Raw genomic sequence first — 12,884 nt, 5'->3', positions numbered from 1 at the left:
AGGTTCAAGCGATTCTCATGCCTCAGCCTCCTGAGTAACTGGCACTACAGGTGTGCGCCACCATGCCTGGCTAATTTTGTGTTTTAGTAGAGGCAAAACTTTACCATTGAGGGGAAAAAAAAATATGCCGCAGAGACTGTATGTCACTGACAGCCTCTAAAATATTTACTGTCTGGCTCTTTACGGAAAAGTTTGCTGACCCCTGTTACTAGTTATTCCCAAGCCCAGCTTGTTACCAGACGGATACCTTGATGCATGTGATTTAAAGCATACAAAACACGATTCTGTGGTCAAATGTGCTAAGCATACAAAACACGATTCTGTGGTCAAATGTGCTAAGAAGGCTTTACCATCTTGGCCAGGCTGGTCCTGAATTCCTGACCTCAGGTGATCCACCTGCCTTGGCCTCCCAAAATGCTGGGATTACATGCATGAGCCACCACGCCTGGCTAAGTTGTAGTTTTAACTTGTCTGATACCATAGAAAAGCTTATTGTTATTTTTATTGAGATTTTGTTGAACTTATAAATTAAAGTAGGAAGAGCTGACAATTTAATATTTAATTTATTATCCAAGAACAGGCAATGTCCATTTGTTCAAGTCTACTTTGGTGTCTTTTGAAAGTATTTAAAAAATTTTCCTCATATAGGTTTTACACATCTCATGCTAAGCTTATTAAATATTTAGTTTTCTTTGTTGTCATCAAAAGTGGTATTTTCTCTAACTGGTTGTTTGTATATGTGAAGGCTATTGATTTTTGTTTGTTAATTTTATATTCTGCTACCTTATTATATTTTAAAATGCTTAAGTTGGTTTTATTATACTTTAGGGTCATCCAGGGATACTGTTTTTCATTGGAATGTAGAAATATTTTTACTTATTCTTTACCTATTCTTATGCTCTGAAGTAATTTCTCTTGTCTAACTGCATTGACCAATATCCCTAATTAAGTATTGAATAGTAATCGAGATGGTGGGCATCCAGGTCTCTTTTCTGATCTTAATGGAAATGCTTCTAGTCTTTCCCAATTAAATAAAATATTGGTTCTAGGATAGATAGATGTAGATTTTAGGTATATATGATGTACATCAGATTTAGGTACCAGTGCCACTTGCTTTATAAAGGGAATTGAGATGTTTTGCTTGTTTCTTAACGTTCTGGAACAATTTATAGAGCATTAGGACTATCTGCTCTTTGAAGGCTTACCAAGCCTTCCCTGGAAAACGATGTGAGCTTGATAGTTTTTGTGTAAGGAGCGATTCTTACTTTCTCTCTGTTTTTCCTATGGAAAGTGGTTTGTTTAAGCTAATTATAATTTGGTAATCTGTATTTCTCTAGGAAATTATCCACTCCATCTAGTTTTTCAAATTTATTTGCATAGAGGTATGTAACAAAATAGTATTTTATAATTTTTAAAATTTCTTCTTTCAATAGTTATTTTCCCTTTGTCACTTCTTATTTTGCAGATTTGTGATTTCCTTTTTTTCTGGATCACATTAATTAGTGGCTTGTGTATTTTCTTAGTTCTTTTAAAAACCCAGAATTTTAATTTATTAATTAGGTCTACTGTAATTTTCTATTCTCTTCCTCATTAATTTCTGCTTTTATCTGTGTTAGTTCCTTCCTTATGCTGCTTTTTTTTTTTTTTTTTGAGACAGTGTCTTGCTCTGTTACCTAGGCTGGAGTGCATAGCATGACCTTGGCTCACTGCAGCCTCCACCTCCTGGGTTCAAGTGATTCTCATGTCTCAGCCTCCTGAATGGCTGGGATTACAGGCACCCACCCCGACACCTGGCTAGTTTTTGTACTTTTAGCAGAGATGGGGTTTTGCCATGTTGGCCAGGCTGGTTTCAAACTCCTGACCTCAAGTGCACCGCCCGCCTTTGTTTCCCAAAGTTTTGGGATTACAGGCATGAGCCACTGTGCCCGGCTCTTCCTTGTGCTTTATCTTGGCTTATTTTATTGTGCTGTTTTTGCTTTTTTTTTAAGCTGAAATTTTAATTGATTTATCTTCAATCATTTATCTTCACTGATTAAAAGTATTCACTGTGCAAAGATTCTTTCCTTGGTAAAATTCCAATTAGATTCCTTTCAGCTGTTTTTTCAAGTAGGCACTGTCTTTAGGCATGTCCTCAAGAGCCCAATTTTAGCAAGTATCCTGCTAAGTCAGCTTAGCTAGAATCCTCCACCCTCAATATTTGATTACCCTTGAATATATGATCAAATTCCTCATTCTCCACCATCTCCCAGGTAATATCTGATTACTCTGGCCTGTTGTTAGCAAGATTCATTTTAGGTTAGTTTAGCAAGGATTACCCTACCTCTTAGTAATTATCTATGGCCTGTCGTTAGCAAGATTCGTTTTAGGTTAGTTTAGCAAGGATTACCCTACCTCTTAGTAATTTTCTATCTACTGACCTCCCCTCACCCCCAACTCTGCTCCCTGACTATAAATTCCCCCTTTTCCTTATTCTTTTTGGAGCTGGGCCCAATCACCCTCCCGTACTTCAAAACCTTACTGTAGTAGTCCCTGTAACTATTGCAATAGTCCTGAATAAATTCTGCTTTACTGTTTTAACAAATGTCATGGGTAATTTTTTTTTCTTAACAGCTGCTGTGGATTTTCCTCTGATGGCTGTTATTATGTATCCCACAGATTCTGATATGTAGTTGTTTTCATTGTCATTGTTTGAATATTCTATAATTTCAGTTGTATTTCTTCTTTCACCCAGAGTTGTTTAATAGTAGAAGGTTTTAATATTTCCAGGTGGAAAGACCTTTCTGATTTTATTTTTGTAAGTATTTTCTAGTTTTATCATATTGTGATCAGAGTGTTGTTTGTAATACTTCTACATTACGAAAATTAGTAGTGTTTTCTTTGTGATCTAATATATGATCAGTATTTGTGTCACATAGGCTCTTGAAAAGTTATATTCTCTATTTTGAGGTATAGGGTTCAACATAAGTCTAAAAGAGATATGTTATTACATATGTTGTTTGGATTGGCTATCTCCTTACTTTTAATGTTTACTTGTTTTGTGCTGAGAGTTAGTATTTTAAAATATTCTATTATTAGCATGTTTCTAAGTCACCTTGCAGCTCACGTAGATTTTGTTTCATAAAGTTGGTTTCTGTAATATCTAATCCATAAATATTCTTGTTATATCTTTATCATGAATTATGACATTTAGCATTAAACATTGTAGATTTGTTAATTTTGCTCTTGTTTATTTTTGTTGTATTGAGTGTTTTGCAAGATTCTTAATCTAATAGTGCCCTGTCCTGTCAATACAGGGCAGAAGTGGATTTTTCTCTACTTTGTTTTGGAGTTGGGGAAGGATGTGAATCCTTAGGCTATGGTTAACACTGAGTGTCAACGTGATTGGATTAAAGGATACAAAGTATTGATTCTGGATGTGTCTGTGAGGATGTTGCCAAAGGAGATTAACGTTTGATTCAGTGGGCTGGGAAAAGCAGACCCACCCTTAATCTTGGTGGGTACAATATAATCAGTTGCCAGCACAGCTAGAATATAAAGCAGGCAGAAAAATGTGAAAAGAGAGACTGGCCTAGCCCCAGAGCCTACATCTTTCTCCTGTGCTTGATGCTTTCTGCCCTCGAACATCAGACTCCAGGTTATTCAGTTTTGGAACTTAGACTGGCTCTCCTTGCTCCTCAGCCTACAGATGGCCTATTGTGGGACCTTGTGATCATGTGAGTTAATACTTAATAAATTAACTCCCCTTTTTATGTATATCTATTCCATTAGTTCTGTCCCTCTAGAGAACCCTGACTAATACAGAGTTTGGTACCAGGAGTGGTTCTTGAAGAACAGAATATTAAGGATGGAGATCTTTCATTGGTTTTGGGGTTTCTGGAGTTGGCTGCTTAATATAATTAGACCCCAAAATGCTAAGGACTCTACTTCTAATAGTATAGAGAACACTGATAGTCCTTGGCATGAACGGGTTAGAGAGTTATGCAAAATAAATACATTTGACATTCCTGATTCATCATTCATGAGAGGCAAGGAGTTTAGTGACTCTGTACACAATACCTTTGACCATATATGGAGAACCAAGGAACATAGTGAAGCTGATTGATTGCTCCTAAGTTTAGTGGACAAAGTGATGAAAGAAAATGAACTCAGGGATTCTGTCTCCTGGCTTCAGAAGCAGATACTGAGCCTCAAATCTGCTAAGATTGCCCTGAGTGAGAATCTAATCTCCTGTAGAGAAAGAGCTCAAACTGTGGAAAAACACACAAGCTCTTATTGTGCAGGTGGCTGACCTGCAATGAAAGGTGCATGCACAGCCTCACCAGGTGTCTACTGTTAAAGTGAGGGCATTGGTTGGAAAAGAATGGGAGCCTGCAACTTGGAATGGGGATGTGTGAGAGGACCCTGATGAAGCTGGAGACACTGAGTTTGTAAACTCTGAAGAACCTTTTTTTCCAGAAGAAACAGCTTCCCTATCCCCAGTAGTGGCAACATCCCCTCCCCAAACCCTGCTGCAATCAACCTTTCCACCTTTGTCTGAGGAGATAAACCTTGTGCTGCCTGAGACAACAGTAATGGCCTCCTTTGAGGCACTTACCAGGCAATATAATGTTGATCCTCCTCAGGAGCCATCCCCCAACACCCCTGTTTGCTTCTAGACATGTAACTAGACTAAAGTTTCAGCGGGTCCCTAGAGGTGAAGCTGGGAGTGTGACTCATGAGAAGGTACAATACACTAGAAAAAGAACTGCTTGAGTTTTCTCATTTATATAAACAGAAATCTGGAGAACAGGCATCAGAAATGGATATTAAGGGTGTGGGATAATGATGGAAGGAACATATAAGTGGATCAGGATGAATTTATTGATTTGAGCCCACTAAGTAGGGATTATGCATTTAATGTTGCAGCTTGGGGAGTTAAAAAAGGTTCTAATAGTTTATTTGCTTGGTTAGCTGAAATATGGATTAAAAGATGGCCCACTGTGAGCGAGCTGGAAATGCCTGATCTCCCTTGGTTTAATGTAGAGGAAGGGATCCAAAGGCTTAGGGAGATTCGGATGGTGGAGTAGATTGGTCACTTTAGACATACTCATCCCAGCTCGGAGGGTCCAGAAGATACACCCTTGACCAATACCCTTTGAAATAGATTTGTGAGGGCAGTGCATTTATCTTTGAATAGCTCTGTAATTGCTCTGATCTGTATGTCAGATCTAACAGTGGGGACCGCAGTCACTCAACTAGAAAGTTTAAATACAATGGGAATAATTGAATCCCGGGTGGCAGGGTCCAAGTCCCAGCTCTCAACTGTCAAAGGCAAGCTGGCATAGCTACCATAATGGACAGCAGAGGTAAAGTGGCAACCAGAATAGTCTGAGTGCCGTAGAGCTCTGGCATTGGCTAATCATGGTGTTCCTAGAAGTGAAATTGATAGGAAGCCTACTACATTCCTACTTAATTTATATAAGCAGAAAACTTCTAGGTTGAATGGATGAATGACTAATTTGAATTCTAAAAACAGAATCACAGCCCCTCAGTCAATTTCCAGACTTGAGCCAGTTTACAGACCCACAAACCCTTGAATGAAGGGGAGGCCCTGTCCCCTTGAGGAAGGACCCTACTACATTACCAACAATTTATGCAGTGAACCTTTCTCCCATCCTTCCCCAAGGAGACCTCTGGCCTTTTATCAGGGTAACTGCAAGGCCAGCAATATACTTTTACTGTCCTACCTCAGGGATATATCAACTCTCTGGCTTTGTGTCATGATGTTATTCAGAGAGACCTTGATTGTTTTTTGCTTCTGTGAGATATCACACTGGTCCATTACATTGATGACATTATGTTGATTGGATCCAGTGAGCAAGAAGTAGCAAACGCTGGACTTATTGGTGAGACATTTGAGTGCAAGAGGATGGGAAATAAATCCAACTAAAATGCAGGGACCTTCTAGTTCAGTAAAGTTTCTAGGGGTCCAGTGGTATGGGGCCTGTCAAGATATTCCTTCTAAGGTAAAGGATAAGTTGCTGTATTTGGCCCCTCCTACAACCAAGAAAGAGGCACAACACCTAGTGGGCCTATTTGGATTTTGGAGGCAACACATTCCTCATTTGGGTGTGTTACTCTGGCCCATTTATCGAGTGACCCGTAAGGGTGCCAGTTTTGAATGGGATCCAGAACAGAAGAAGGCTCTGCAACAGGTCCAGGCTGCTGTGCAAGCTGCTGTGCAAGCTGCTCTGCCACTTGGGCTATATGACCCAGCAGATCCAATGGTGCTTGAGGTGTCAGTGGCATGTAGCGCTGTTGTTTGGAGCCTTTGACAGGTGCCCCTAGGTGAATCACAGTGAAGGCCTCTAGGATTTTGGAGCAAGGCTCTGCCATTTTCTGCAGGTAACTACTGTCCTTTTGAGAGACAGCTCTTCAACTGTTACTGGGCTTTGGTGGAAACTGAACGTTTGACTATGGGTCATCAAGTCACCATGCAACCTGAACTGCCTGCCATGAACTGAGTGCTTTCTAACCCATCTAGCATAAAGTGGGTCGTACACAACAGCACTGTATCATCAAATGGAAGTGGTATATATGTGATAGGGCTCAAGCAGGTCCTGAAGGTGCAAGTAAGTTACATGAGGAAGTGGCTCAAATGCCCTTGGACTCCATTCCTGCCACCCGGCCTTCTCTCCCTCAGTCTGCAGTGATGACTTCATGGAGATTTGCCTATTATCAGTTGACGAGGAAGAAGAGACTAGGGCCTAGTTCACACATGATTCTGCAAGATACTCAGGTGCCACCCAAAAGTGGACAGCTGCAGCACTATAGCCCCTTTCTAGCACATCTCTGAAGTACAGCAGTGAAGGGACATCTTCCCAGTGGGCAGAACTTTGAGCAGTGTACCTGATTGTGCACTTTGCCTGGAAGGAGAAATGGCCAGATGTGTGATTATATTACTGGGCTGTAGCCAGTGGTTTGGCTGGTCAGGGACTTGGAAGAAGTGTGATTGGAAAATTGGTGACTAAGAAATTTGGGGAAGAGGTATGTGGATGGACTTCTTTCAGTGGTCAAAAACTGTGAAGATTTGTATCCCATGTGAGTGCTCACCAATGGGTGACCTCAGCAGAGGAGGATTTTAATAAGAGGATGGGATGACCCATTCTGTGGACACCACTCAGCCTTTTTCCCCAGCCACTCCTGTTCCTGCCCAATGGGCCCATGGACAAAGTGGCCATGTTGGCAGGGTTAGAGGTTATGCATGGGCTCAGCAATGTGGACTTCCTCTCACCAGGGCTGACCTGGCTACAGCCACTGCTAAGTGCCCAATTTGCCAGCAGCAGAGACTGACACTGAGCCCTCAATGTGGCACATTCCTTGGGGTGATCAACCTAGTGGCAGGTTGTTTATATTAGACTTTTTGCATCATAGAAAAGACAGAGGTTTGTCCTCACTGGAATAAACACTTTGGATAGGGGTTTACCTGCCCTGAACACAGTGCTTCTGCCAAGACTACCATCTGTGGACTCATGGAATGCCTTATCCACTATCATGGTATTCCACACAGCATTGCCTCTGACCAAGGCACTCACTTTATGGCTAAAGAACTGCAGCAGTGTACTCAAGTTTACCATGTTCCCCATCATCCTGAAGCAGCTGGATTGATAGAATGGAGAAATGGCCTTTTGAAGTCACAATTACAATGCCAAGTAGGTGACAGTACTTTGCAGGGCTGGGGCAAGGTTCTCCAGAAGGCCATGTATGCTCTGAATCAGTATCCAATATATGGTACTGTTTCTCCCATAAGCAGGATTCATGGGTCCAGGAATCAAGGGGTGGAAGTGGAAGTGGCACCACTTACCATCACCCTTAGTGATCCACTAGCAAAATAGTTGCTTCCTGTTCCCACGGTATTATGTTCTGCTGGCCTAGAGGTCTTAGTTCCAGAGGGAGGAAAATTGCCAGCAGGAGACACAACGATTCATTAAACTGGAACTTAAGATTGCCACCTGGACACTTTGGGTTCCTTCTACCTGTAAGTCAACAGGCTAAGAAGAAGGGAGTTACAGTATTGGTTGGGGTGATTTACCCAGACTATCAAGATGAAATCAGTCTACTACTGCACAATGGAGGTAAAGAAGAGTATGCATGGAATACAGGAGATCCATTACGCTGTCTTTTAGTATTATCATGCTCTGTGGTTTAGGTAAATGGGAAACTACAACAGCCCAATCCAGACAGGACTGCAAATGACCCAGACTCTTCAGGAATGAAGGTTTGGGTTACTCCACCAGGAAAAAAACTATGACCTGCTGAGGTGCTTGCTGAAGGCAAAGGCAATACAGAATGGATAGTAGAAGAAGGTAGTTGTCAGTACCAGCTACAACCACAGGACCAGCTGCAGAAATGGGGACTGTAATTGTCATGACTATTTCCTCCTTCTTTTGTTAAAAACATGTTTGTGCATGTATACACTTGTACTAAGAAAATATCTTCATTTTATTTCCTTTCTTCTTTATCATGTGACATAAGATTTATTGACTTCACATCAGCGTTTAAGTGTTGTTAACTTTATGTAATAGTATTTGGGTTGGGGATTGATGCGTTTCTGGTTGTATGTAGGATAGTTGTGTTAGGTTAGGTGTAATTATGACCTCATTATTGTCTTTATTTGAAGATTATGTGTGATCTCAGGAGATGTGTATGTGTTAAAGTTGACAAGGGGTGGACTTGTGATGGTTAATACTGAGTATCACCTTGATTGGATTTAAGGGTACAAAGTATTGATATTGAGTGTATCCGTGAGGGTGTTACCAAAGGAGATTAACATTTGAGTCAGTGGGCTGGGAAAGGCAGAATCACCCTTAATGTGGGTGGGCACAACCTAATCAGCTGCCAGCACAGCTGGAAGATAAGCAGGTAGAAACATGTGAAAAGAGAGACTGGCCTAACCTCCCAGCCTACATCTCTCCCGTGCTGGATGCTTCTTGTCCTTGAACATCAGACTCCAAGTTCTTCAGTTTTGGAACTCGGACAGGCTATCCTTGTTCCTCAGCCTGCAGATGGCCTATTGAGGGACCTTGTGATTGTGTGAGTTAATACTTAATACACTCCCCTTTATATATAAAGTGGTGACTTAAGTGTACTAAGTGTTAACTCACATGCTACACACACACACATACACACACATTCCATTTGTTCTGTCCCTCTAGAGAACCCTGACTAATACACCATATTAAAAAAAAATAGAGAAGAACAAGGAGACATTAAAACTGATACTGTAGAAATTCAAAGGATCATTAGTGGCTACTGTGAGCAACTGTATGTCAATTAATTGGAAAATCCAGAAGCAATGGATAAATTGCTAGACACATACAACGTGCCAAGATTGAACCATGAAGAAATTCAAAAACTGAACAGATCAATAACAAATAACAAGATTAAAGGCATAATAAAATGTCTCCCAGCAGAGAAAACCTGGAATCTAATAGCTTCACAGCTGAATTCTACCAAACATTTAAAGAACTAATATCAATTCTACTCAAACTATTCCAAAAAATAGAAGCAGAGAGAATACTTCCAAATGCATTCTACAAGGCCAGTGTTACCCTGATATCAAAACCGGACAAAGACACATCAAAAAAGGAAGACTACAGACCAATGTCCCTGATGAATATTGATGCAAAAATCTTCAACAAAATAGTAGCAAACTGAATTCAGTAGCACATTAAAAAGATCATTCATCATGACTAAGTGGGATTTATCCTAGATATGCAAGGATGGTTTAACATATGCAAATCAATCAGTGTGATACGTCATATCAACAGAATGAAGGACAAAAACTATGCAATTATTTCAATGGATACTGAAAATGCATTGATAAAATTTGACATCTCTTCAGGATAAAAACCCTCAAAACCTGGGTACAGAAGGAACATACCTCAATATAATAAAAGCCATATATGACAGACCCAAAACTAGTATCATAATGAGTGGGGAAAACTGAAAGCCTATTCTCTAAGATCTGGAACATGACAAGGATGCCCACTTTCACCATTTTTACTCAACATTGTACTGCAAGTCCTAGCTAGAGCAGTCAGACAAGAGAAAGAAACAAAGGGCATCCAAATTGAAAAATAATTCAAATTATCCTTGTTTGCAGATCATATAATCTTATTTTTGGAAAAATCTGAAGACTCTACCAAAAAAAACCTGATGAACAAGTTCAGTAAAGTTGCAGGATACAAAATCACAAAAATCAGTAGCATTTTTATATGCCAAGAGTGAACGATGTAAGAAAGAAACAGTGGAGCAATTCCATTTACAATAGCTGCCAATAAAACAATTACCTAGGAATTGATCAAAGAAGTAAGAGATTTCTACAGTGAAAACTATCAAATATTAATGAAAAAATTGAAAAGGACCTTAACATTGAAAAGAGATTCCATATTCATGAATATGAAGGACCAATATTGGTAAAATGTCCATACTATCCAAAGCAATCTACAGATTCAGTGCAATCTCTATCAAAATATCAATGACATTCTTCCCAGAAATAGAAAAAACAATCCTAAAATTTATACAGAGCCACAAAAGACCCAGAATAGCCAAAGTTATTCTACACAAAAAGAACAAAACTGGAGGAATCACATTACCTGACTTCAATTTATACTATAGAGCTATAGTAACCAAAACAGCATGGTACTGGCATAAAAACAGACACATAGACCAGTGGAACAGAATAGAGAAGCCAGAAATAAACCCATACATCTACAGTGAACTCATTTTTGATGAAGGTACCAATAACATATTTAATACATTGTGGAAAGGACAGTCTCTTCAATAAATGGTACTGAGAAAACTGGATACCTATATGCATAAAATGAAAGTAGACCCTCTCTCTCATTATATACAAAAATAAAATAAAAATGGATTAAGACTGAAATCTAAGACCTCAAACTATGGAACTACTAAAAGAAAACATTGGAGAAACTCTCTGGGACATTGGAGTGGGCAAAGATTTCTTGAGTAATACCCCACAAGCACGGACAACCAAAGCAAAAATGGACAAATAGGATCACATCAAGTTAAGAAGCTTCTGCACAGCAAAGGAAACAATCAACAAAGTGAAGAGACAATCCACAGAATGGGAGAAAATATTAGCAAACTATCCATCTAAAAAGGGATTAATAACTAGAATATGTAAGGAGCTCAAACAACTCTGTAGGTAAAAATCTAATAATCTGATAAAAATGGGGAAAATATCTGGATAGACATTCCTCAAAAGAAGATATACAAATGGCAAATAGGTATGTGAAAAGGTGTGCAATAGCATTGCTCATCAGAGAAATGCAAATCAAAACTGCAATGAGATATCTTGCTCTAGTTAAAATGGCTTTTATCCAAAAGTCAGGCAATAACAACTGCTGTTGAGGACATGGAGAAAAAGGGACTCTAATACACTGTTGGTGGAATGTAAAGTAGTACAATCACTATCAAGAACAGTTTGGAGGTTCCTGTAAAAGCTGAAAATAGAGCTACCATGTGATCCAGCAATCCCACTCCTAGTTATATGCTCAAAAGAAAGGAAATTGATATATTGAAGACGTATTTATGCCATGTTTATTGCAGCCCTATTCACAATAGCCAAGATTTGGAAGCAACCTAAGTGTCCATCAACAGATGAATGGATAAGTAAAATGTAGCATATATACACAATGGAATATTATTCAACCATAAAAAAGAATGAGATTCTGTCATTTGCAACAATGTGGATGGAACCGGAGGTCATTGTGTTAAGTGAAATAAGCCAGGCACACAAAGGCAGACTTTGCATGTTCTCACTTATTTGTGGGAGATAAAAATTAAAAACAATTGAACTCATGGAGACAGAGAGTAGAATAGAATGATGGTTACTAGATACTGGGAAGAGTAATGGAACAGGGAGAGTTGGGGAGGAGGTGAGGATGGTTACTAGGTACAAGAAAATAGAAAGAATGAATAATACCTAGTATTTGCTAGCACAACAGGGTGACTATAGTAAAAAGTAATTTAATTGTACATTCAAAAATAACTAAAAGTGTATAATTGGTTTGTAACACAAAAGGTAAATGCTTGAGGTGATGGATATCCCATTTACCCTGATGTGATTATTATTATTATTGCATGCTTGTATGAAAATGTCTCATGTAACCCATAAATATACATACCTACTATGTACCCACAAAAATTAAAAATATATTTTTTTAAAAAAACAAAGGCATCTGTATGGAGGACGGTTGCTTTAGCAAAGAGTTCAGTCAATTGTGGTCTTATTAGCTAGAATTTGACTGACACATTATAAATCTTTGGCACACTGTGAAGGAGCCTTTGTTTTTGAGCATGAGAATGGAAGCTGTGATGGCAATGTCTGGCAGATTGTCAGTATCCTTTCAGTTTTGGCAAGTTGCTTTGTTAGAATTTTAGATTGGCCAAGTCCTAGTATTGTCAAAAACAACCCAACCATGAAGAGTAATGGCTAAAGAGGTTTCCTGGTTTGTGGGGAAAAGAAAGAGAGATCAGCCTGTTACTGTGTCTATATAGAAAGAAGTAGACATAAGAGACTCCATTTTGTTCTGTATTTGAGATGCTGTTAATCTGTGACCCTACCCCAACCTTGTCCTTGCAAGAGACATGTGCTGTGGTGACTCAAGGCTTAATGGATATTGGGCTGTGCAGGATGTGTCTTTGTTAAACAAGTACCTGAAGGCAGCTTGCTGGTTAAAAATCATGCCCGTCCCTGGGCAATGGAACATCTCAGTGTAAAAACCCATTGTGTGCTTTGTTTACTGAGCAAGGAGAAAACCGCCTTTAGGAATAAGGTGGGACTTGCTGGAGCAATGCTGCTAAAAGGTTTATGGAGA

The sequence above is a fragment of the Rhinopithecus bieti genome, unplaced genomic scaffold (assembly GCF_001698545.2).
Source record: "Rhinopithecus bieti isolate Rb0 unplaced genomic scaffold, ASM169854v2 scaffold_10657, whole genome shotgun sequence".
Classification (NCBI taxonomy): Eukaryota; Metazoa; Chordata; class Mammalia; order Primates; family Cercopithecidae; genus Rhinopithecus; species Rhinopithecus bieti.
The sequence above is the reverse complement of the archived record's forward strand: the minus strand, read 5'-3'. Positions refer to the sequence as shown.